Source organism: Chaetodon auriga, chromosome 22, assembly GCF_051107435.1.
Source record: "Chaetodon auriga isolate fChaAug3 chromosome 22, fChaAug3.hap1, whole genome shotgun sequence".
Taxonomy (NCBI): Eukaryota; Metazoa; Chordata; class Actinopteri; order Chaetodontiformes; family Chaetodontidae; genus Chaetodon; species Chaetodon auriga.
Genome location: NC_135095.1, coordinates 6,416,898 through 6,438,797, shown reverse-complemented (window position 1 = coordinate 6,438,797; position 21,900 = coordinate 6,416,898). Strand labels below are relative to the sequence as shown.

Below are 21,900 nucleotides of genomic sequence, written 5' to 3'. Positions count from 1 at the left end.
AAGCAATGTAATGGCTTTAATCAGGAGCAGTCGTTTAGTATCAGCTGCCCACGTTAGGCCTGATTTGAACAGGCTGGTACGCAAAGCAAAACTACATCGTGTAGTGGACTAAGCAGACAAGACACTGCAGTAGATTTTTGGTTTGAGAGCCTGAGAGAACAGGACATAATGGCAGTATGTTTTTCAAGTGAGTTTGCTTCTGTAACATGTTTGTGTGTTTGTTTCAAGGTCTCCACAAGGTCTCACAGCTGTGTATCTGGTGTTCCTATTGACATCCCTCAGAAATGCAATCTAGCCATTCTGTCTCACAAAGACACAACAGAAAAGGTCTCATTCTTCCTTGTTTATATAATTCTAATTACCTGGGTTGATTTAGACTTGGCAAAGAAAAGAAGTGATGTCGTATTTCAAAAGGAACCCTTGGTTTGAATAGCTATTGGCCAGCTCTGAGAAGGGGTCAAGGTACTGAGATGCGTCCTTGTCCATACAACAAACAACACAATACCCTGATGTCACTGATGCATAATTGCTAAGCACATTTGGTCCAGTAAGTTGCAGTTCATGATGACATCTTTGGACCCAATGTTTCATTGTCTGTATAATACGAGACCAACCTTCATTTCATATAATGCGCTCCAGGCCATTAATTTTCCCATGGAATATAATGAAGTGCGCTTTATTATTGTTAACATTATCATTTACAGAAGGCAGCATTAGGCCATAATCCATTTTATATGAATGCAGGAGTAAATGAAATTGCTGCAGCAATGTTGTTGTCCACATGGATTGAATTGAGGATAGAATAGTCTATAGCACAACGCAAGTCTTTTACTGTTGAGGCTTTTTGAATAGTGAATTGTGTCTTTAAGAGACAATTAGAGAAAAGTAACCTAATTTCAATTTGCATTTATAGTCTTGGCCCGTATTAGACTATGCACAACCCTCCTATGGCGACAGAAACTTGAAGAGATGCTCCTCAAAGACATCTTTCACCACTGACCTTTAGCTTTTCTGGTGTTTAAGTGCATATGCCTTTGTGCCTACTTGCAGCAAAGAAGTGCTATATGTTTTACATCCTTACGTGGAGTCTATGAGCTGTGTGTCAACAGTGTGTGTTGAGTAATGTGATGAAGTGGTGATGAAGATGGGTTGAAACTGTGTGTCTGCATGTTTGTCTCCATGTATTACTCACGTTGTGGGGATATAAATCTGTTAGTGCCTTCCTACTGGTGACACAATGCAATTCCGCCTAACATAAATTTCAGGGTGAAGACTTGGGTTAAGCTTCGGGTTAGGCAAGTAGTGGTTATGATTATGATCAGGGGAAGTCTCCAGTGAATGAATGTAAGTCATTGCAGTGTCCCCAAAAGTGATGGAACAGCTGTGTGTGCGTCCATGCAAATGGGGGAGTACTGAGGAGGATAGTATTAATTTGAAAAAAAAAAAAAAAAAAAAAAAGATTGGGCTTCTACATTTTGACCTTCACAAATTCTTTCTCCAATCCCCAATACAGATCTTAAATTTTAGTTGCTCAAAGGATTGAGCAACAGCTGTTGACTGCATAATGGGCAATTTGCACGACTAGATAAAAATAGTGGTAAATGGAAAACATGTTTTTTTGGGATTTAGGTGAAGACCCTTTAAAAGCAGCTGTCTTTCATTGAAGAACTTTTTCCTGTGCTCTAATAAAAATGGCCTCAACAATAGAAGCAGAACATGCGACCATATAGAATACTTTCGTAATAAGAATTTATCAGTGTGTGTTTGTTCACCAGTGTTCTCTACTCCACTGCAGTGTACTGTAGGCTAATACAATGGCTATGCAAGGTTACAGGCCAAGACCTCCCAACCCGTCTCCATTGTATCCTGTCTATAATCCAATCAAATCACTCACATTTCACCAAGTCAGAAGCTTTCAATTGGCTCGCGATGGAGGTCACTGTCTGTGTTTGTGTGTTTGTGCATCAACTTCCTTTCATTTTCAGTCTGCTCATGTCCCTGTCTCTGTCTTCTATGCTGCTTTGTATGCACTAATTCTAGTGAGTGTGTGTCCATCCTTTCTCTGTCTGAGGTTTATTAGTTGTGTGTGACAGTGTCTTTGCAGATTGCATGCAGATGGTAAGAATTAGTCAAACAAATGCACTTACAGTTAGTAACTGTTTTTTTAGGTACCTGCACAATCTAATGCAATCCAGTCCTTTAATAGGCTCCTATGTCTCAGCGTCCATGTTCGCATTGGGAACGCATCTTTGATTTAAACAGATGTCTTTTAAATATGATCCACATCTTCCTGCCTCCATGTGTACATGTGCCAGCCTTTAGCGGGACAGTCCTGTGGTCCCTCCCATCTCCGTTCACTCTGTTAGGGGTCTTAATCATCCCAACAATCAGGCTTTATCCCTGGACACTCCTGGTCCCACAGTAGCTCTGGGAGCAGCAGTCCAGCTCTCCTATCCAAACCAAAACCAGACATATTTCCTGACATATGTTCACTTGTGTAACCCACTCAACCCCAACACACAAACATGCCCACACAGACAGGGGAGAGATTGTGGTGCCAAATAACACAACAGGCAATCAAAATCTAAAGTCAAATGTGAGCAGATTATGTTAGATACTGTCTTTCTGCTTGCTTTCGCAGTTTACAAAAAAGATTAGAAGTTTTGTGGAGTTTCTGCTGTAAAGTCACTGCAAACATGAGTCTGTGTCTTTGGATAACCATTTTCAGATTTATTGTGTCGTTTCATTGTCTGCACATGTTTATTGTGTTAAATTGCTGATTTGAGTCTCACAATACACAACTTTACAGTTTGATTTTGTTTTGAAAAGACAATGCCGACACATGATACAGGGATATCATACCTGATAGCAAATATGGGAGCGTGTGATGAGAAACACAAATTGACAGCAAGAAAAAAGGCATAGCAATCGTTAGGAAATAAGAAATTTCCACCCAAAAAGGAAAACACCCATCAAAAAGGCATCCTTTGTTGCGACCGAATACAATGTGAATGAACAGCCACACCAGAGTACAAAAGCTGAACTGTGTTAGCATCAGTATCAGAAATTGCAGAACATGATGTGGTGTTTGATCACAAGAAGCCTTTGGCACTGCGAGATGCTGTGCACAGAGAGGAAAACTGAGAGCATTGATTTCATTGTAGAGGAGCAAGGAGTGTGTGTGATTTGGCAAATGTGTGTGCGTGAGCCGTCTGGAACATAAAACTATAGAGGCCCATTCAGACCTTCCTTTCTCTCTCCTTCCATCAGGAGATAGCAGGGACATTGAACTGCTGCAACAAAAGCAGATTTCCATCAGACAGAGTTTGAGAGAGAAAGGCATTGTGTTGAAAGGGGCTTAATGGAAGCTCAGCTTAGAGCTTTATTCACACAAACTGTACTCTCGGGTCGAGAGAAACACATGTGTACACACACACACAAGGACACACACTCACTTTTCCCATATACCCAACACTCCTTGTTCCTTTTACGCTAAAATTGGTGCTCTCGTTTCTTTTTTTTTTTTAATGTATTAATGAATGATAGAAGATACTTTGTGACCAGACAGTTGCCAGGCATGATGCTCTGGAGCAAGGCACTTATAGCATATTACATTACTGACCAGAGTTGGCTCCTTGATACCAAGCACGAATAGAAAATAATGAAGATCAAAAGTATATTATTTTTAAGGGGATACTCTTCACTGTGCAGTTATACTATATCCATATGTTTTTGTAATATCAGCGCCACACCTCTGTGACAATGTATTGAAAAGTGTGGCATTGTGTGCCTCCCAGATTGCATTCTGAATTCCACTCATGCAAGCATTTCATCGGCCTCTGCTGTAAGTGAAGGTTTGCTCAAGTTTTGCTAGGTTAGGTAAAGATCAGATTTGTGGTTGATTGTTGGGAGGAGAAAGGAGGCAGACCACAGTCTCTGGAGCTCAAAGTCACAAGCTTTGTATGAATCGCTCCAGCCAACCTCCTCTTCATGGGCTTGCACCGGCATTTACTGAAGAACACAACCAAATCAATTCATTTTAATGGAATCAATTCCCACCCTCTTCTCTAAGGTTTCTCACCAGCATTTGCTGGAGAAACCAACCAGATCAATTCATTTCAATGGAATCAATGCAACCAGTTCGCTCATGAAGGCAAGGTGCTTTTGTTAAGAATTGAGCTTGCAACGGCAAACCATCTTTACAGTGCTAAAGGATTTGAGAGTCAGGAATAGAGAAAGCTATCACATTAACTGTGTTGCACTATCCAGAAGTACTCATTATGTGTCAAGCTTTCAGGACCAAATATTTTCTGAGAATGGCCAAGAAAATTCTGCTCTCTGGGGTGACCGAGTACTCAGGCTTTTAGCTACAAAATCAGTGAAACTGTAAGTGAGCTCTGCGATGCACCAGGAGTTGACATGTCAGTGCCAGCTGAACAATTCACACTTGCTTTAAAATAAAAGAACAACAAGGATTGGGTTAGCTACTTCCTCCAGTCAGAATCAGATACCTGGTTGACAGTGAAATGCTGTGAAAGTCCCTGCATTATACACACAAAATCACAAAAGAGCATATAGATTCAGCACTTAGTTTATTCATGTATCACTTGAAGGATTTGTAGACATCACGTACACATTATGCTTCAGTTGCGGCTGTGAGAGAGGCTACTGCCAAGTGAGACAACAGGTAGGTGAAAATGGATGGCAGAGATAGTATAAATGCAGTCACTGGTGGAGCACGTTCCTGCGCCTCTTGGTTCCGCTCCTGCTTGGCTGATTTGTCATGCTGGCTCATCGCTTTTCCCTCTGTGTGATACACTAAAATCCGTGCGGCATATTTTACAAAAAAAGCATGACTCTGACCGACGTTCACTTCATTAAGGAGGGGTAAGCCTCCTCCCATTTGGGGAGAAACTTTAAGACTTTTTGGCAGGTACTCCGTCCCTCTCATGTTCAACCATCTTCTTCTTCTTTTATTGGCGGGTGCCGTTTGAGTGCATGGCTTCTCGTCAGTAGATGTTACAGCTAATTTTCTACATACTGCCACCTGCGTTACAGGAGGAGTCGGCGGTTATGCCTCTTGTCAACGTTATAGCCAACCTTTTTTTATTTTTTATTTATTTTTGAAAGGGAAAATGTATGAAGGGGAGGACAGAGGGAGAGAAGGGTAGAATACAGGACGATCCCGGGAGAAATGGGAGGGTTGACAGGTTTGGATGTATGAAGAGTTGTCTTTTGGGGATGAACTTTCATGTTTTTTCCCACCTTACAACACGCTCATCATGCTTCTCAGTGAAACAAAGTGCTCTACATCTGTGCTCTGCCTTCCCTGTCTTAAATACCGCGTCTTCTCCCTTCCTCAGATGAGACTTGTCCTCTTCTGTATTACATGTAAACTAGGGATGAGCGAGCAGGCCTCCCATGGATTAACCGCCGACTGACTCCAAAAGTTGCAGTCAGACTTCCTTATTATGAGACGCGTAAAATCTTCACAGCACACACACACACACACACACACACACACGAGTCCCGAGGTTTTCTGAACTAAGTGTTTACGACCGGCACTGTAGTGTTGTCCCCAAATCACATCGCCCAATATTCCCCTGGAAAAGACTACACAACGGTTGCTCCCAAATCTGATTGGTGTTATTTGTAAGTCAGCCTAAATCTCAGAGAAGCTACACACACAAATGGAACAGGGCTTACTAATCCATTTGTAAGGCAATAGGCAGGCAAACAGGCAGGGGAGAGCTTGCCAAGTGTTGTAATCACAACTAAAGATGATGAGCCCACTCCCTTCCTCTACACTCTACAGTACCGTGTGTGTCTAAGTGCGTGCGTGTGTGTGTGTGTGTGTGTTTCTGTGTGCGTTTGCATGTTTGTCCTACATCGCCTCCTTTACAAAACTGTGACAAGTGAGAGAGAAAATGAATCGGTATCAAGTGGATAATCTACAAAAGTACACTAGGAGCTTTTCCACCTTATGCAAGTCCCCCGCTCATTCACTGGCAGATACCACGCAATCTCCGCGAGAACAACAACAAGCCGGCGATATGAGTTTTGAAAAGGCGGTAATTGTAAGCAGGTTGGGGAATAAATTAGAATGATGACAAAATACAGAGATAAATCCAGCTTAAGAGAGATGTACGCCACTGTTTATTTGATTTCAGCTTTTCTCTCTATCCTGCTCTGTCTCCCTCCCTCATTCCTGATCTTTTTTAGTGGGGTGGAAAAATGGATTTTTGTCAGCGATTTGGCCCTGAAATAGCTTATTGTCTAAGGCAGCCACTGTGCGGGTACAACGTCAACATCACATGTGTGTGCGAACGCACTTGCCTGTTTCCATGGGGAGTAATGGCCGTGGAAGTGTGTATTGGCTTTGCTGGCACAATACGCCACTGTGCTCATTGGTTTAGGCTAGTGTGTGTGTTTATAGTGTGTGTGTATGTACTTCTATAGTCTCTCTTGTTGATATTTATAGATGGAAGAATTCTGGTATGAAGGGGGTGAGGGTGGGAGGAATGTAGGAAGCAAAGGGGGGTGGGTGAGGGAGAGGAAAAGGAGGAGGAACGAAAGGATGAAGAGAGGAGAGGATCTGTAAGCGAGAGTGAGTTAATCTGCCCTCAGCTTTTTCATTCTTTCGCTCCCTCTCACTTTTTATGTCTTTATGTGCCTGATTATCTCCTTTCAATCTGTCTTACTTCACGATTTTATGCACGGAAGCGTTTGCACACCCCGTGACACACAACACACCTAACAACACACACACTCAGCTTTCCAGGCTAATACAAGCTCTACAGCTGCTTTTATTCTAATTTTTGCCTGCTAAAGTTATATCATAATGTTTAAAAGCGACTAAAGATCAGAGTGGTTTCCTAAAAAATAGATACATGGTAAAGAATTATAGAAAGTTGAATCAAGAAAAACTCACAGTTTTTAGAGCTGCTTTTTTGCTCTCTATTTCTCTTTTTAACTCTCTTTAAGACTTCTACACCTGCATTAGACTTTTTCTAGCCCCACGGTAATGCACATTCAGCCTGCATTCAGAAGACACAAATATTACCATGTCTTAGCTGTCTTTTGTTCTTCTTTGTGTTCAGGAGTGAGGAGGCTCAGTGGACGGAGGAGCTGATTACATCACATTGTTCTCTTCAGGTTGCCTCATCCAGTAACTGGTAAGTGCTCCAACTGGTCTCCTACTCTCCCACCACTGTCTGCGTTGCGCACACAGATGGTTCCATCTTCAGTTCTCTGGCTACGTTCCACTTACAAGGTTACGTGGGCATTTTCACCTGATTCTATGGAAATTAGGTTTGAAGCTAAAAATCAAGACAACCACAGCAGTGATCAGCCCTCACTTTTACTGTTATTACTGGGATAATTGCTTCTTGTCTGTTAGAGTAGCACAGAGTAGACACATATTTTTTTCACTATTTACACACTTGCACTCAGTAATCATACAGGTAAAGATAAATTCAACAGATACCTTCAGCATGAAGGCAATGCTTTAGACCTGTAGGCTCAATCGAGACCATGCAATGCAGAATGAGAAAAGCTACATGCTGCCAAGCCTTCTGTCAGTCACAATCAACCAGTAATGTTGAAGTATCCAACAAGTTGTAGGAAAGTGCTAAAAAAAAAAAATCAACTTTCCTTTCCAAAGAAACTTGTGTAACGTGCTAACCACAATAAATTGATAACACAGAGAACACTATTAAAGAGCGTGGATAGAAGCTGGGATGTCTGTGCATTCGAACATATTGAATCTTTCCAAACATCGTCCTTGCACATGGCTTACCAGCAGCCAAACTGAAATATTTTGACTTCTGCACATCACATGTTTCTATCTTGGGAAGTTTGTTCATCCAAAAACTTTGCTAAGAAATAAATTTGACTGGTGGGTTTCTGTAAATGTTGTGGCGCATCAGTGGATAACTCTCTTGTGGCATGCGCAGCTGTGATGACAGAAAGCAGTGGACAGTGCTTTACAGAGAACGAGGCCTGCAGTCAGAGGAGGGCAGCGATAGCAAACCCAGATACGAGACAAATGACCGTGAAATAGAGGCTCAGCTGACACTGTCTGCCTGCTCTTTGTGTGTGTTTGTGTCTGAGCCCAGACAGTGCATGTCAAGGCAGTGTCATGATCACAGATTGCGGCCTCATCACTGCTCTGCTGAGAAGATTTAACTGGCACTGGTAACGCTGACCACAGCCCGAGAGTGTGCGTATTTGTGTGTGAGATATTGTGTTTGTGTATGAGTCTTTGTCGCAGCCCTGTCAGATCAGCCATGACTCTGCCCGCTGTGTGTGTGTGTGTCAACCAGGGGTGACCTTTTTCTGTGTGTGTGTGTCTGGGAATGTATTTGTGTGTGTGTGTGTGTGTGTGTGTGTGTGTGTGTGTGTGTGTGTGTGTGTGTGTGTGTGTGTGTGTGCTGCAGGCAGGGAAAGTCCCCGTCTTCATTGTGCCAAAGAGTTGGAGGGGACACCCCGTTCATTTGTGTTTGGGTGAGTTTGTTTCGTTGTGGGAGTTCCCCGTCAGAGCGAGAGGGGCTGGTCCTCTCCATCAGTTTCATCAGACTGTCAGAACGTCTGGGAGTTCTGTGTGATTTCATCAGTTGTCGTCATTTGATGAATCAACAAAGTTCAGTCATCAGAAGCTTTCCCTTTTCCTAAACTTTGTTCCTGTTGGCTCTGACCATTGGCCAATCATCAGTTTGCCCTGATGTAAATTTAAATTATACTGCACTTCATGCCGGATTACAAATTACCACGTTGTGTCAGTGGAGAGCAAGATTGGAAAATTAGATAATGTGAACATACAATACCAATAGCAGCAAATTGAGTTATTGCCATCAAAAACTGCAATATTTTAAGATTTGTCATCTGTCTAAGAAATGTTATATTTTCCAAAATCACAAATTTGCTTTGAAATCTGTACCGTACATCCTCCATCCCTTTGACCCTCAGTTTGGCTGCGGGAAAAGTACAGCAGTGGAAATAAAATGGTTGTTATGTAGCTCCCTGACACAAGGAAATAAGATGGAAGAGACTGAGAAAAAAAGTTATTTTCCATCTCCAGAAATGTGCACAAACTGAGTAGCAATCCCAATAAAAACATAACATACTAATTGCAACCTGCAAAATTTTCCTATAATCATGATCATACGGAAATTTACCTCACAATTTAAGTTAGCATTAGTATCTAAACAGTCAGCTGCACCTTCTAGTTGCGTGGATTACAGGCTCAGCATGGTCCCTGCTGCAGACTGTGGGTGTGTGCACACTGTCAGCAGTTGTTGTGTACATACTTGCATGTATGTGCTTATTCATAGCACATGCGAGAGCAGCTCTCCGACAGCCCTCTGTTTTGGGAGCTCTGGACAAATCTGCAGGAAGCACACGAGCAGGCCACCGTAGAAGAAGAAAGCACAGCGAGTCCTCCGAAACGACAAAATAGACACATCATCAGCATCATTTGTCCATGCCTTCTGAAACCATTACACATCCCAAAATCCATTTTATAACGTGTCAACACTGGTTAAGGTTTGGTTCGGTTTAAGCACTGAAACAACATGGTTGGGTTTATGGAAACACAGTGGTTTGGGTTAAAATGAAAGGTTAGGGGGCCTTCGTCTTCATGGTCACTATAATAAACATGTGTTTATGTTTCTGGAATGTTCTTGGTCATCTTGGTTGAAAGCAGTAAACAAACAGTGGTCACCCATATTGAAGCCTGATGTCGCTCTATAATACCGTCACCTGTCTTCCTCCTTTGCTCCCATCTTAATTCCTGAGGCCACTTGAGTCAGCTGAATGTAAAAATACATCGTTTTCGCGCAGTTGCAGAAATGACTGATGCTGTCATTCTTCTTCAGACAACAGCCTCATAACTCTTTTCCTGTTGAGTCTTTTTATATTCCAGCTGTGTCAGTCAGTTGAAGGTGTGTGTGTGTGTGTTTTGAAATCTCTTTTTAGTCATCCATTAGTTAATCTGTCTTGCTCTCTAAATTGTACTTTTTTTGTAACTCTTATTTTATTTTTGTACAAATCTCTGTCATTTTGGAAAATCTGCAGTCGATTATTGTTTGCCCGCCTGGCTGTGTGCTGCTGTCACTTGTGGGTCATCTGATCGCTGGCGTGCTTTTGAGGGAGGTGAAAGAGGAACTATTGGGTTGAGGGCGCCACAAACTGATGAGCCACCCGTCCACAAGGAGCCGTGCGGCTGGCAGAAATCAATAGATTAGACTATGTTTTCAGCATGAGGAGAATTCGTCCTGTCAGGTTCATCATGGTGTTTCAGTGAAGAAGAGCGCTTCTGTGGTAAAAGTTAATCCAGTTTGCTGTGGAGTTATTTCGATTAGTGCCCACTCACTGCGCTCATAACCTAAGCAATTGCCTATTGAGCCTTGACAGAATAAGATGAGCAAAGCAAAAAGAGCATTAATAGAATTGTAATGCAAAGTCGTAAACACAAAATAGAGACTTTATTGCATCTTCGTGCGTCTGTCTGTAGCTCTGTTTTTCGGATTTGCACCATTGAACCCAAAGCCTTGCTCTACTGTAAGTCATTTTCTTCACCTTAAGAGATCCTCCATGAAAAGCCAAACACTCTGTAGAGAATCTCCCTGCAGTATGTATGCAATTCTCCATACTTGGTGGTTAATTAGCTCAGTTCCATGTCTTGCTGTGTACTTCTTATGCCGAACAGATCCCCTGTCCTCTCTCTCTCTCCCAGCCCTGTCCAGAGCTGTAAGAGAGCTAATTGGCAGCTCGCTTGCCTGCCGCGACGGTGATCATGCAAATGTATTGGTGCTTACCAATAGCCGGGCCCATCAAAACATTACGTCGGCCATTACCCAGAGCTGGGGCAGGCCTAACGAACATATGCTTCCCCCCCTCCACCCGACAACCTCCCCCCAATTCCTAAACTCTTATTTATGTGTTTAATTTAATGTGCGAGGGAAGAATTTCCGAAATTAAATTTGGTTTTCGTTGGTGCCTCCAGAGAGTGGCGGCGTTATAATAACATGGTAATTTTTTACACGTCTTTATGAGAAATGAGAAAATTAATTCTTTCTGACAAGCTGTAATTATTGGGCTTGGAACAGTTGCAGCTGAACAGTTTGGGCTGTGGTAACCTGGCAGTGAGCTGAAAGAGGGAGAGAGAGAGGATGAGGGAGTATTGGGGGGGGGGTTAGTTGCACAGCCAGAATCATATACACTCACAAAGGAAGGAGAGGAATTGGAGGTGAATGCCAATAATGATAGATAAGGGGAGAGGGGAGGACAAGAGGTGGTGGGAGGAGAGGAGAGGAAGACCTGAAGTGTGAGGAGGAGTTGAGGTTGGACTGAGGTTGGAGAAGCGGAAAGAGAGGCAATTGTAGTAGAGAGAAGAGGTGGTGGGAGGTAAGGGATAGGATAAGAGGGTATGGAGGAGAAAAAAGAGGTTGGAGAGAGAAGGGAAGAGTGAAAGGTTATGGAAGGAAATGAGAGGAGACGGGCTGGAGGACACAAAACCAGGTGGAGAAAGAGTCTGAAGGAAGGAGAAGAGAAGGGTGGAGGCCGTGAGGTATATGGCAACAAGGTTAGATTACATCAAAGGAAGGAGGGTGGAGGAGGAGAGGACAGGAGAGGATGATTGAAAGAGATTAGTGGGGATGGAAGAATTTGAGGAGAGTGGGTTAGATGAGAGGAAAGATGGTGAGTGGAGAACAGAAGAGAGAGGTGGTGATGGGAAGTGAGTTAGGTGGAGGTGGAGAAAAACACTGAGGAAAAAGAAGCTGAGGAGAGGGGGAAGAAGGCAGGTGGACAAGAGGAGAGAGACAAAGGGTGGAGGACGTGAGGTATGAGGAGACAACATGAGGAGTAGAAGACAGGAGGTAGCAGGAAGCCAGAGATTGATTGAAGAGGACGGAAGAAGAGATGAGACGGGTGGAGAGGATAGGTTAGATTAAAGGAAGGAGGGCAGAGTGATGGAGGACAGGAGAGAAGCGATGGAAGGTGAGGGATGGAGGACATTGGCGTGACGACACAAGGTTAGGTGAGAGGAAAGGAGACGAGAGGAGAGCAGAGGTGTAACGAGGAGTCATGCCTCAGTGTGTTACATCAGGCAGGAGTCCCTGTCTTCTTGTCTGATGTCATCAGAGGAGGCTCCTCCACCTACACCAGCAGCTCCTCCTGTGTCAAGGTTAAAGCACATTAATATTCACAGTCTAGAGCCAGCCTGGCCTCGCTCCAGGCCTCCTTAGGCTCCCTCTTTCTCTCACACATGCACGCACACACACATACGCACGCACACAGGCAAAGCACCAGCATCTGCTCACACTTACAGCGCTTCTTCCTCTTTGCTCCATCAAGCACAGGCATGCATTCACACACACACACACACACACACACACACACACACACAAACACACACACACACACACACACCCACATGCACACACACAGCTTCCTCTTCTTTGCCCCATCATGTGCTGAATATGGAGCATGATATTGATATTATCCGGCCATATTGTCGTTTCTCTGCAGTTATTCACTTAGACTGCAGTAAAAGCACTCTTACAGTTGTTTGGTGACTCATTTAATGACCCACTTCTGATGTGTGTGTGTGTGTGTGTGTGTGTGTGTGTGTGTGTGTGTGTGTGTGTGTGTGTGTGTACAGCCAAGTGGCCATTTGTTTTCAAAGCCTTAAAAGGAGAACCAGTGTTTCTCTTCGCCCTTCTACGCACGGCAGTGTGTGTGTGTGTGAGTCTGTGAAAGTGTTTGTGTGCACTGGGACTTGGAGGTCATGATGATAAAAGATGGTTTTGTACAAAGCATAGGCCAAGATGCACAGATGTCATGCTGTGTGTTTCTAATGTAAGTTTAAAAAAAAAAAAAGAAAAGAAAAGAAAAGAAAAGAAAAAAAACTTCACACAATAGTTTCTCTTTTAAAATCTTGAGAAATTTTAATTCAGCTATGTATGTGCAGACATATTGGAAAGGCTATATTTGTTATAAAGCAGCCATGTGATAGCAGGGCTGTGAATGTGGTGTGTGTGTGTGTGTGTGTGTGTGTGTGTGTGTGTGTGTGTGTGTGTGTGTGTGTGTGTGTGTGTTTTCTTCCAGAAACCCTTCCTGTTTATTCATTGAGCGTGTTCCATTTTGTCCTGTGCTGTTAAATGTTTCATCCTAGCAAAGGCATGATGGGACCCCCTGGGGATGAGGCATCTGCCCGCCTGGCCACACGCTGAATTATACATGACAGCGCAGGACAGTGTGTGTGACTATGTGTGCAGTGTGTGTGTGTGAGTGAGAGAGAAAGAGAGAGCATGTAGGTGTCACTGAGTGAAGTGCCCACTTTGTTGCGTGATTCTATTTCATATCTGCACTGAGCTGTCTTCAGTTGTATATAGTGTGACATGCCCTCTCTGTGTGTGCAAGTGATTGTATTATATGGTATTATAAAGAAACTTCCCTTTTAAAATGGTAACAGCTAACCAGGGGAGGGGAAGTTTTGTGTTTGCAGTGCGACTCGAACCATACAAAACCTGCCATTGCGTCTGTTTTCCAATATATTCATTAGCATATGCCAGTAATCAGAGTCTTGAAGCACCATCATGGAATGACCCATTGTCGCTGTCTATACTTGTTGTCCTCAAACATGAAACTTTGCTTATGTAGTCAAACATTTTTGGGGGTATTTTACCTGCTTAAAGTTCAGCCATGATGACAAATGTGATGATACTTTTGAAATACACCAAAAAAAAAGCCAAAACAAAACAAACAGGAGAACCTTGTGTCTTTTGAAAGGTTAAATAATTTGCCCTCTCTGTGTGTAGCGTGTGTGTCTTCGTGTGTGCAGATATGTGTGTTCTGCACCTGAGGTCTTGCTGCCGTAGCTAATGAAAGCCCCATCTCCTCATGCAAATGAGGCTGCTGTTAACCCCAATCAGAGAGGTCGCTGAGTGCGCATCAATCCCACATCTCCCTCAGTGCAATGCAGGCCGCACACAATGGTTCCCACCCCTCCATAGGCCCACAGGTAATTACTGGGAGCCAGAAAGGGAGAGGGCCGGGGGAGTCAGGGTCTCAGGAAGGTGTGCGCGGCCGCCGATGCTTTTTTCATGTCATTTATGGGAAACACAGGGTTGGTTTGCATGTTGGGTCAAGTGCAAGTGCTGTCTCCTACCACACCCCTTCCTCCAAAGCACACACAAACACTCACAGTGTGACAGGTAATTACAGCATGAGAGTGGCTGTGCTGTATGTAAGATTAGGAGGTCAGGCCTGCTGTCTGCTCCCCGTGGGCCTCGGAACGTCACCTCTCTGACCACGTCCACAATCAGCTCCATTAGCCGCCGTGTTTGCCCGTCCGTCCACCTGTTGTCTGTTTTTTTTTTTTTTTTCAACCTGTCACTTAACAGCCTTATGTTCGCCGCGTTTCCTGTCTGACAATTCCAGGCTGTACGTGCTGTTTGAACAGCAGTGCGAAACTGCAATGACGTGACAGTAAAATAACCACACGTCATTACTGCCCATTTCTCCCGCTTAATACCAACCTTCACACGGCTTCACATCACCAGCTGTCAAAGTTGAGTTTAAAAGTGAGGAGCGTGTATACACTTTGTTCATTTATTCACCATTTAAAAAAAAAAAACCTTTCTGACAAATTGATTGTTGGCATTAAAGTTGAGCACAGTGTGAGGTGTCTGTTAATATAATGACCTAAACTAAGACCTTTTTCTGCAAGATTATTATGAGAAGAAAGAAAGAATCATCCATTGAGGAAAACATCAAACGCTTCCTGCATGGACGGGTAGTTTGTACTCAAAGAGAATTTAGGCGTCCCCATGTGCTCGTGCATGGCAAATTATCACAACATCCAGGTTTGATTTTGGTGAGGGAACTTTGTTGCCTGTTGTTCTTTCCTCACATTTCCTACCTGTTTCTGTTGTATACAGGCACACACATCCCCCCCAAAAAATCCCCAAAACATATATAAAATGCTTCACAGTGTTTTGCTGTCCCTCTTCAAATTCCAGAGAACTCAAACTGGACTTCCTGGAGCCATAGTCTGGTTTCACCAGTCCCTGACGCAGCCCCCTTTTTATTTTATTAATGCAGGGCTGTTTTCGGCCTGAGCATCCGCTAAGGAAAAATGAGTCATATGTTGTACAGATTTTAAAGCCCTTTATGCTCAATCACTCTGAACTGTAACTGAACTGTTTGTTAACAGACAGTCCAGGATGTGGTTGCACAGTAATTTTCTGTAGCTATACAAAGGCTATGTCAGGGGACAACAGATAACCAATAAGGTGAGGTCTTCGACCCCAGCCCCATGTTCTGTTCCAGACTCCTCTCTTATTTGTAATCACTCTTCACACCCTGTGATCTAAGTATATTCTCTTACATATCTGTTTTCCTCTCCAGTTGACTCCAGGCATGATGACTTCAGGTCCCTATGTCTGTACTTGTGTACATGTTTGCACAGGTTTAACTAGGCATATCACTGTGTGTGTATGCAACGAGATATGATTGCCTTCCACTGAAGAGCACTTGACCATCAAAAGAACATCAAAGCAATCTTTTCTAGTGGAGCAATAATAGTCACCTTTGCATCATCACGCGCTCAACCCTGTGAGCAATTGACGTCCTTCTGCTTAAATGTGATTGGAAGACAACAGTTTTTCTGTGGTTTGAACAATGCCAATCCCTGTTTCCCCCTTGTCTCGCCATAAACCGGTTAAAAGCATCCAGCAGACTCTGTATGCGATCAGTTTTGAACGATTAGGTTTGCCAAGCCAAATTAAGTTCGTGGATGATCAGCCTTTGTGACCCAAGTAGCCTGAAGGTGCTTTTACCCTCTTATAAACATGTTTCCGTGCAGAGCATTCTGAGAGTTTTGTTGCTTTGTGAAACACTGAATTCTACAGACCCATTCACTGACAGAAAGGGAACAAATTTATTACTGTTCATGGTCTTTTCTTCTTAACAAACAGTCCATATGATATATGGCTTAATGAATGAGACATTTGTGTATGCTTTGTAATAACAGAGGTAGCTTTATATTAGTATGACTCTCCCTCTTAACAGCTGGTCTGAATAGGTTTGAACACAGTACAAAAATGACGTTTCTGAAAAAATGCTCTAAATCTCTGTGGTGTGCTCGTGACTTAGCACAGCAGACTGAAAAGCATATGAATGTTCATGTAAGACCCTATAGTACTTTTTCAACAAGCAGAGACTGTGTTGGTTATGTAATGATGTATGATTTGAGCATTCACCATATAAAAGTTGATTTAGCGTTTTGTGGCTCCAGAGGGAGATGCATGACATCTGATGAATTACCTCATGTGATGTCACTTGAGGCAGCATCGGTTGGGCCTGAAGACTACAGTTGTGAAAATGAACAAAATCTGAGGGTGTAGGGGTGTGGCTCGAGGCTAGCAGCTCGAGGCTATGTCAGCCACTCTGACAGAACATTTGATGGTTGGGTTGCATTGTGGATAATGTGGAAGCAAAGTTTTTGACAAGGAATAAGAATGTGTGGAATGAAAAAGCCAATATATCTGGCTCTGTTTCATTGAGTCAGGGCCAGGCAATGCTAAGTTGGTGCAGTGCTCTTTGGAAAGTACGTAGAAATTAGCTTGCCAAGATACCTAGCTTCCACTTTCCGTGTGGACTTTCCCAGTGGAAGCTAGGTAATCTATCTTGCTAACATTAACTGATTCCCACTAGACTTCAGTTAACAATTATGTTGTGGCAGTACCTGCAAGTCAGCAGCAGCTCCCACACACTCAGTGTTCATTGTCAGAAAGGAGGGGATCTAGCCAGTGTTGGCAGTCTCTCTTTCCTGGATCCAGATGCCAAATGACAATGCTGTCAAACCTCCCAGCACTGAAAAGTCCTGTGATTCAAAACACAACACAGAGTATCGTCCGAGTCAGAGTCACAGAGAAAGGTAGGGACTAATCAAATCACACATGTGACTACGGCCATGTTCAGCCCCCCAAAAGATGAAATGATTGCCATTGTGATAATTTTCCAGAGCTGTAAAATCCTGTGCTGTGCAGTATTTTGGCATCTCAAATTCATTAATCTGCTACTGGACTTCCTGAATCATATTTCATTACTCACTGGTACCTGAGGCAACACACCCCCACCAACACAACCCTTTGTGCTGTTGAGTTGAGAGCCGTTTTCGTTCTTAAATCTGAAGTGATATTATGAACTATAATTAGTGCCCACCCACAGATGTTTCACCAATTGAAACAGTGTCAGAACCACAAATCCACTCTCCCTGAAGAACAGCGAAGTAGAGTATACTGTCACTGGAGAAAAACGAAATGTTTTACATGAGAGCGCCCCTGTGGCTCAGTTGGTAGGGCATGCGCCCCATGTATTGGGGCTGTCAGTCCTCTGCAGCGGCTGCAAGTTCAACTCCCACCTGCGGCTCATTTGCTGCGTGTCGTCCCCTCTCTCTGCCCCCTTTCCTGTTGTACCTTCAGCTGTCTCTTTATCAAAAAGGCTAAAAAGCCCCCCAAAAAATAATTTTAAAAAAATGTAATTTACATGTCAGATTTTATAACAAAAACAAATTTAAATTTCAGTTAAATGTGAAAAACGATAACCCAGCATCTAAGATACCTAACTATCCTGTATAGAACAGCGTAAAACACATATAGGTAAGCGTCACAAACAGTACACTAAGATGATATAGCATCCTGTCTCTAAACGAACCACTTCCCGGTGAACTATACATTCTCCCTCCAAATCAACAGCAGTGGGTGGAGCTGGCGTAAGGCGTCGAATCGAGAAGATGAGAAGGTGCCCATTGAGAAGAGCGAGAGAGAGCTCCTCTTCTCTGAAACGGGCCCCAGAACAGCCTGGGTGAGCTAGGCTTTCATTATCCCCCGTCCCTCTGTGATGAGGAGAAGAAAGGCGGACGTGAGAGAAAGAAAGAGAAAGAACAGAACAGAGGAGGGGAAGAAGAAAAGAAAGAGGCGTTTGATAGAGCTGTGTGGAGACCGTGTGTGAATGAGCCAGTGAAGGGCAGCCATTGTCTTGCCGCGACCTCAATTTGGTACTGTACGCTCCTCTTTTTACTGCACTGTCTCGAGCCACAATGCCTCCTTTCTCCTCCGCTCTGCTCCCTCTCTCTCTTAAAGAAATAGGGGGATTAGGGCCCACTGAGGGGAACTGCGTGTCCAGATTGCCAACTATCATGACACTTCGCTGTGCGACGAGAAGGCAGCGGGATGTTCTACACGACGTTTGTCAAATTGCTTGTTTTGTGCGTCTCACTTCACGCTCTTTCTCTTCTTTTCCCATTAACTTTTGTCTGCTGTTGTTCTCACAGGTTAGGGTAGCTGGAACTGTATTCGAAGTGGAATGCAGTGTATTTTTGGACAAGCTAAGAAGGGAGGTGCAGGAGCTGAAAGAAAAGTGAAAAAGACAGAGAGTCACAGGGACAGAGACGGAGAGCGCAGCTGTACTTCCTGTTTACCCAGGCCTTGTTTGAGACAGTGGGAAGGAACAGGGGCTGCATTCATCTCTTCTTGTCTACCTCTGCTGACCCCCTTCCTGCTCCCTCCTTCTCCTCTTACTCTATTCTCCTTCAATTCCTTATTTTCTCTTTCCCCCTCTTTGTCTCTCGCTGATAAACTGTATTGAACTCAGGAGGATGAGCTAGATTAAGCAGTGTGCAGCGCTGTTTGGTAGGCATGGGTTTAGTGCTGGGATGGATTTGGAAGCAGGAATTATTATTACACATTCAGACTTGAAGGTACTGTCATAGATTGGGACTGCAGATATGACAGATAAATGGAGAAAGAAGAAAGAGAAGAATGACAGATGGGATGAACTTTTTAAGGGAGTTGGTCAACTTTTCTCCCAGTGCAGACCAGTTATTAGGACGCCAGCCCCCAGCCCACCCCCACCTACAGCCATTCACTTTTTTCTCCACCAAAACATGGAGCACACACACATATAACTCTATTAGACAACTTCGACGTTTGGATTTGCTTTGATGGCGAGTAAACTAACTGTAACTGTACACCAAAGCAGACCTTGAGACCTCACTGAGAGAGACAGAGATAGAGGGAGAGAGAGAAAGAGCAAATCCCAGTTGTTTGTTCCACCCACCCAAACCGAGCCCTCCCTGACCTTTCTTTGTGCAGTCGGACATCAGACTGAGACACCGCGAAAGATGCACTAGATTAAAAGCACTGTTTCTGTCGCTGCTATAGTCCCTATTGTACAGAGGGATGACTATAGACGAGGCTAGAGTCAATTGATCACATGTGTATTTATGCACACACACACACACACACACACACACACACACGCACACATGCACACACCCACACACGGACACAAACAGGCCTGCTTATAGATGCACAGATACGGTGTCAAAATGACACGGCGGGACCCCTTTCATCTGCATGTGCTGTTTGCTGCATTGGCAGCCCATCTGTTTGCAGTCAATCATTAGGCGGCCATAGAAAACTGGCTCAATGTCACTTAAAGAAAAATATGGGAAACAGAAACAAAGGGGGTGGGTGTTAACAGGCATGAAAATATTCGAACTTTCCCAATTTTTCTTTAAGGCACTTAATTCGGAAAAGATTAACTGTCTTTTGGCTTTTTTGAAAAAATGTTTTTTTACTTTTTCAAAGTCAGCTTTTGTTTCTGTTGCTGTTTTGAGTTTCTGTGTGCATGCTGATAGATAACTTTTTTTACTCTTTTACCTGTTTGACGACAGCATGCATACATTTTATTCTCTTCTTTAAATTTCAGTGAAATTTACTTTTATAGGCTGTAATCTCAGATGACCTTTTGAGCAAGACCTGGTATCTCACAGCCCACCACTGCACGTTGTTTATCATGCACTTCAGTATTTAATTCAAATTGCTTATTCTGATTCTTTGCGATCAGCAAGCCGTTGCGGTGAAGAAGCAATCCGCCATTGACTGTACCATAGGAGCCCAGCTGCATCCCGGCATGTGTCCTCCCTGCTGAAGTGTCCTTGAGCAAGACAATGAGGCAGAGAATCTCTGTCAGCTCCGATAGTGCCGCTCTTTAGCTGACCCTGTGTTCTGACCTCCCTGTACTGTAGGAGCAAATAGCCCAGCCTGCATCTATCGCCTTTTTTTCCTCACGGTATTGATCACCCAAAGGAGGAATTTTATGTTCGTTCGCTGCTCTCCACCGGGAGGTCAGTGTGCGGGGTCAGCTTTGGAACAGCGCCTCTGGAAAATGGTAGGGGTTCATTGGTTTGCTCAAGGACACTCCATCCACCACGAGAGAAAGAATCAAACCTGTGCCCCTTGAAAACCTGTTTTTGTTTTTCACAAGAGGGGAAACTCCGTATTATGCTGTGGTCTTTCTCATCCTACAATAGGGAGGTCATAGGTCAATTGTCATAGCAGCGCTCAAACTTTGTTGTCCAACTACTCCCAAACAAGTCCTGAACCTTCTGGGAAAAATGTAAATGGCTGCTGTTTTTTGACAACTTTCTGTCTCTAAAAAATAACTTTGTCTGAGTTCTGAAAAAAAAAACAAACAAACAAAACTTTTATTTTCTAATTTTTCTTCATTCTTTTGAAATAGTAACTTTTGAAAGGCTTTCCAGAGTTCCACGGTCATGAGAAGAAGCTAGATCCATAAGTCTGTGTCAATCATCAGCAAAATGAAATTCACAACAGTAAAACCCCGACAACAGTTTTGTGATTGTGTTCCTAATTACGCTGTGGCTAAATTGCAGTCAAATGCTCTGAATTCCAAAAATGAAAAGAAGAAAAAAAATCTTCTAAAGGAATTACCTTCAAATTTCTACACAATCTTTTTTTCAGCCCACAGTTTGATACATTCCCAAACATTCTTTGGACTTTCAATTACAATTCATTTTGATTAAACATGTAAATAAACCATCCTTGATGGTGTCCTTTGTTAGCATGGCCTTCTTTTGGCTAAAAACCATACTCTCTTGAGTCTCCCCCATGTAATGAAGATTGAAGATTAAACAACAGGAAGGAGCCATTATTTTTGTCAGGGAATTAAAGTACCATCAATCTCACTTAATCACCTTCCTAATATCTCCTCAGACACCAGCAGAAAGCTGTTTTGCAGCTCAAGGTTAACATGCTTTGTTCTGTGGAAGCAAAGGGAGAGAGGAGTGGGGTAGATAAAGTAAATGGATGTATGAAGCTACTCTGGCATGCTTTGCATCAGGCTGTCTGCCGAGTGGACACACATTACAGCAAACTGGGTTGTGCTGGTAAGAGAGCAAGGCAAGGAGGTCGATGTAGAGAGAAATGACAGCTATTGTTTGGTCTGTAATTATCTCTGTCTGTTTCTTCGTCCGCTCATTTCCTGTAGAGACAAAGACAGCGACTGAGGGGAGAAGGGCCAGTGGTTTGCTGCTGTACCCTTGTAACAGGTGGTACAGTTTGTCCTTAATAGCCAACGAAAGCTGTTCTGCTACTGAGTGTGTGACTGTGTATTCATGTGTTAATGTACTAATTGGTGCGTTATGGCAAACATTGACCAAATTACATACTGTCAGGAAAAGTAACGTCTTAAAATGTTGTCATATCTGCTTGAAAAAAACGATTTAAAAAGATGTATTATCAAATTAAAAAGCGTCACGAGCGTTGCTGTAAACGAAGAGTCAGCTATGGTCGTGACTTTGCGTGGTTATGATTAGGTACAGCAGTGCCATGTCACCATGTTAACATGCTCCCAATGACAATGCTAATGTGCTGATGCTAAGCCTGTATGATGTTTACCATGTTCACCATGCTAGGTGAGGGTTTTAGGATGTTACCCTTTTCTCATTATTACTTAACATTAAGCGCTGCTGTGAGGGCAGAGTTGATGGCGTCATTATCTTAGTGTCTGCCTCATCACCCACTA

At 43.3% G+C, this 21,900-nt stretch overlaps 1 protein-coding gene across 1 annotated transcript in view; it reads left to right on the top strand.

Annotated features, from left to right (window-relative positions):
• sox5 (SRY-box transcription factor 5) overlaps positions 1-21,900 on the top strand; it is a 220,911-nt gene that overhangs the window by 74,848 nt on the left and 124,163 nt on the right. The window contains exon 3 of the mRNA XM_076721791.1: positions 7,101-7,175. The gene's annotated coding sequence lies outside the window, so the exon portion shown is untranslated. The remainder of the gene's footprint in view (positions 1-7,100; positions 7,176-21,900) is intronic.